Consider the following 5504-nt stretch of genomic DNA (forward strand, 5'->3'; position numbering starts at 1 on the left):
GTAAAAAGAAAAAAAAAAAACAACCAAATTTCATCTGATTAGCATCATGAAATCCATGCAGCCATTATTCATCACTGCTACTGTCAAATGTCTTCCTGAGTCCATAAAACCAAACACAAAGACCTCCAAATGCAATCTGCAACCTTTAAAACGCAAACCAAAACTAAACAACATTTGAAAACTGTGGGCCAGGTCTTCCGCTGCCGAGAATCACTATGGTTTCCTTGCCTCCAGTGGAGCAATGCTCACATACCTCAGCTCAGAAAAAGCTGTACTGAGTTGCAACAGTCATCATACCCACTGTACGAAAGGACGCTCCTCAGACCAGACCACAGGCACTCCTGGAATTGAGGATTCTCAGGCAAGTGAGGTGACTTACCTATATGATCCACCCCCAAATTTATGGGCTGCATCTTGCACATAGCCACCCCCTGGAAGCTGTACTTACGGTAGTCACTGCCAGCACTAAGCATGAAACTCCATTTTGTGATTCTCAGCAGGAGAGCCACATAATTATGCTGTTCACCTTTTATTGCTTGCCATTTGCTGATCATTAGTCCAGAGTCAAGATGACATTTTTTTTTCCTCATAGCACCAGATCGGAGCAAGGTGCATTTTGGTCTCTGTTTATTACAATTATTTTTTTATCTTCCCTTATAACATCAGGCTTTGATCACTGTCAGGGACTGATTAATGAGCAAGATGGACTTTTAATCCTCTGGGAAGGCGATTCTTATGATTCTTTTTCAATGGTGACATCTGTTCGCATCCTACTTTAAGGGCCTACTACATCATGCAGTAGTGGCCAAGAGACATGGTCCTGGAAATCTTTATTTGTCATATGGGAAGAAAGACAAAACTTTACCTAGTCATATATGACTGCTCTGCCTGCTTTGGTCTTGCCCAGTGCTCCCAACTTGTCATGACAAGCAGTGTTTGACAAAGGCTCAAAATGAAGGACACGTGCACACGCAGAAAACCTACAAAATCATGGGAAATGGTTCATTTAGTATTGGTCTCTTCCTTTTTTTATAGTGTTTCTGATAATGAACATGGTTTGGCAATGAAAAATAAATTGCACTCTAACATTGGTAACTGCAGGATTAAAGCGACTGGAGCTCCTTTAAATAAAGGACACCAAGGAGGGATGGGCTTATCTGTAGCTGTGCATCAGGATTATCCCAACTCTTCCTCCCCTTTGACTTTGCCACTTCCAATGGGGTGGGCGGTGATAAAAGCGGCCGAGGTGTACATGGTCTGGAACGATAAAGCTGCCTGGAGAGTCACATGAAAGAGAGGAGCCACATCTCTAGGCTGCAGCAGAGAATCAGGTCTCCTGTGATCAGGAATATATCCCCGCTGTATCACAGTCCTGCAGTCTCTCTTCTGCGCCTTGACCCTCAGGAGTCACTCAGCTTTGTCTAGCATTTGGGGTCATGGCACAGGAGAGGGACCACAACGTGGTCCTGTGCAAACACCGGAGGTACACGGAGCCTGAGGCACGGTGGGTCAAGAGGAAAGGGACTGCGCAGCCCTCTGTTACAGCCCTGCGTGGTTTGTCTCTGATTTTCTTAGAGGTCCAAAAAGACATTTAAAAACTTTCAAACAGGGAAAGAAAAAAAGGGATAAAAAATAACTTTAATTGCAAATAGTGGCATAAACCCTGTGGCATTCAGTCAGCCTTTTTCTACCAGGTAGTAACTTAACTGGCTGTTTTTAAAAACTATTGCCTTGCCCTGTTAGACTCAATACCTGTCACATGATTAATGTGCTGGTGTCTTATTAACTGCTATGTTAGAGGAGCTGCCGTATTCACCACCCCCCGCTTCTCGCACGCCTTTTGTAAAAACCTCGTTGCAATCCCGCTGCTCTGACTGGAGGGTACTGCACCTTCCGACAAAACATCATAAAGAGCAAAGAATTACCGTTTCCCAGTAATCCAGCCCATAAATCAACCCTTGTGTTTTGTTCCAAGGACGGTGAGGGACTCCACGACTGCTCCCTGTGTTCGCATTCACAAGACAGGCTGTGTCTTCAGAAAGAAGAAAGGGAAAAAAAGGAAAAAAAAAAAATCAGGAACGGGTAAATCGTTCCCATGTCTGATTGATCTTATCTGGACCTCCCTTGCTGCAACAATAATTTGAGACTGTCGAAAATTGCCACCTTATCTGATTGGTGGTCTTACCAGCTGCTGTTTTATCAGGGCCCAGCTGGATGAGGAAAGCAGGACGTGGCACGACCTTGGTATCTCAGCGCCTGACCTCAATATCTAATCAGTCGGTTGTCTCACTGAGGCTGCCTCGGGATGCTGTGCATGTCCCCTCTGGCACCAAGTCATTCAAAAGACGTTCGCTTCCCGCCGGTGTCAGCCCACCAGCACGCAGAGCGCGTCCCAGCGTGTCACCGCCCTGACTGCTAGTGCTGCGGCACCTGAGGTGGAAGGTGCTTTGCTGTAAAGCTTCGGCAGCCTTTCTCCTGAAAAGCTTGGTTTGCAGGACTGCCACCCAGCCAGCAACATTTCAGCATCCTGCTGGCATCGCGGGCAAGGCAAGACCTCCAAACTCGTTTCATTGGGTTTATACAAGCTATGGGGCATATATCTGTTACCTATAGAGTGCCACACCACAGGCACTGCCTCATAGCCTGTACTAGGAAGAATGTGGGGTTTGTTGCTTTAGACCAGAAACTGAAGGACGAGGTTTTTACCCCAGCTCTAATGGCCATTAGCTATGTGATTGGGGAAAATCATTCTACCTCTCTGTATTCACATACAGACGGAGGATTACACTTGCAAGACCCCCATCATGGCAAGGTTGCAGGGAATATCTGTAAGCCCTAGGGCTTTCCCCCAGTGCTGAGAGGAGAGAAATTCTCCTTCCAATCCATCGGAGGGGAAGGGTGCCTGCACGGCAACTGTGATCCTCTCTGCCCAAGGCAACGGTAAGCAGAACCATGTCCTGATCTTCACCAGTCCCGCTCTTCCTTTCCTTTTGCTCTTCCTTCCACTGCCCCAAGCACTCTCCCACAGAAAGAAATACCCTTTGGGGCAGGTCCCTGGGACACTGCCGTCCCTTCTCCTCCTGTTGGCTTGATCTTCCACAGTGGTGGATGTTGCTCGAGGAAGTCCCTCTCAAAACAGCAGAGTCATTGCCGTAGCTCTGTGTTGCCCCATTCGACAGGTACGGGATGAACAACATGCTGCAGGAGAAGCCTGGGCTTGAACCACTGGGATATCGGTAGACCAGCAAGAAAAAAGGCTGTGAGAAGGGAAACCTGAAGCACAGAGAAATTAACTATCCAAGGAAGATCAGAGTGCTCTAGCCTGTAATTTCTGAAAAAGAAGATTTAGATTTTCTGTTTCAATATTATAGCTTTTAACTCCTTTATATGTGTACATTTATTATACAGAATTTTTAAGAGGCCGAAATTAGAATCAAAGATTTTGATTCTGCTAAGCCTTTGGTATGACCCTAATTTCCTTTTTTTTTTCCCCCTGGAAATTACTATAGCTTTGTTTGTTCCTGCTCTGTTTAACAGAAAAATCCTCTGCAACCACAGAATTTCTCATAAAACAGCAACTTATTTCCCAACCAGCTCCATCCATCAACTCTGCTGCATGCAGTGACTGCTAACAGGGGCGTTGGACATGCTCTTCACACACTGCAACTGGGCACAAACCCTGGCATTTCTGCACACAAGAAGTATGAGAAAAACATGGAAGTTTGGTGCGGAAAGAAGTCTCTCACAAGCTCTCACTCTGGGAGTGAATTTCCCTGTGCAGTGAGTAGGGGCTATAGCAGGGGAACCCACGGGATGGCAATTGTCAGACAAACTGATGGACCAGTGCATTCTTTGGCCAAGTCTTGGTTTGCTGTTGCTGTTCCAAAGTGCCAAAACATTGAATTGCATGATGTCTGTGACAACTCTAGTACTAAAAGCTCGGAGACCTACATAAGTCTTGAGTTTTAGTCCTTGCAGGAGTTGCAAAGTTTGTCTTCAATGCTGGTCTAATTTGACCCCCTGCCCCTTAAGTAACAATAACAATGATAATGCTAAGAAGAAGATGAAGAAGAATTTCCTATATGTTTTTGTTCCATTTGGGCTTTGCTTCCATTTATTAAACTGTGGCTGAGCAGAGTCATAGGGTTTGCTGTCTCCTAATATAAACACCTTTAAGGGAGAGCAGATGCAAGAGAATCGTTACTGTATTTATTTATTTTGACAAATAAAGAATATTCAATAGGTTTGGAGTCTGGCTGTTTACAAAAAAGAACGGACTGTGACAATACTCACAGCTTGGAATAGAAAACGTATTGAGGAGGGTTGCCCACTGCCCACCAACTGCACACAGAGAACACCCCTGGACAGCATTCCTGCACTCATGAGGACACTGCAGCAAATTCCAGTCTAAATAAAGCCGCAGAAGAACAGATAAGCAATTGCACCTCAACACACACAGATGCATACACACAAAAATGTCCCCTTATCAGGACCTAGATAATAAACCTGAGAATGCAGCCAAGTGCATCTTAGTTGATTGGCAATACATAACAGATTGCCTTAGTGTATTCTTTGGGAGAAGCAGACATACGATTAAATAAAACTCATTATTAAAAGCACCCCCCCCCCCCAAAAAAAAAAAAAAAAAAGATGTCAAACTCTGACTAGATAAATGTGGTATTTCAGGTGGAAAATTGAATGGACTTAATAGGAGTAATATGAACAGTTGGTCCTGGAAGAGCTTATAAACTGTAAATATTGCTCACTGCCGATGCTAACACAATAATGAATGTATCAAAATATTAGTATCAAAAGACTGACGGAATATATTTGCAATGTTGTAGAAAGTGTGAAGGGAGGTAGTTGTCCTTCCCATGGCTTTATGTTAATCTCTGAGTACTGGCTGATAGCAGGGGCCACAAGCACTATAATTAGATTTTGGAAATGTATATAGGGAGGAGGAAATGGAATAATTAAGGTAAGCTATCAGATGCCTGTCCTCATCCTTTTTAAACAAGCCAGAAATATACCCTGCACTCGTTCAGCATGCAACCTTCAAGGGGAAAGGTGTCAGACACTGTAATTGGTAGAACTTGAATGCTGCTATACCGGTGTCCCTTTTTTAAGGAAACCTATTTTCCACACCAAAATTGATCCGGCAAGGTTGTTATCTCATAATGCACACCTAGAGAGGTACCGCGAGGCCTGAGGGTAGGGAATAGCAGGGCACTTCACAGCCTCGGCAACGCTGCACCCTCTCTGGGGGAACTCACTGCCCAGGCACCGGCTACATGGTAAAATATACGTGTCTGTATGTGGAGAGTTTGGGGTTTGCTTTAAAACGCATGGGCGAGGCAGTGAAAATGTGCTAATGGTATGGCATCTGGCCGGGTCTGACAGCCGAACTGGGTGAGCATTTGCTTCTCCTTCTGAGGGTGCTGGTAGGTGGGAGACCCTCTGCCCTCCCACTCACATGGCACCTCTGAAGGGCAAACTGGCTTTTA

The sequence above is a fragment of the Haliaeetus albicilla genome, chromosome 7 (assembly GCF_947461875.1).
Source record: "Haliaeetus albicilla chromosome 7, bHalAlb1.1, whole genome shotgun sequence".
NCBI lineage: Eukaryota > Metazoa > Chordata > Aves > Accipitriformes > Accipitridae > Haliaeetus > Haliaeetus albicilla.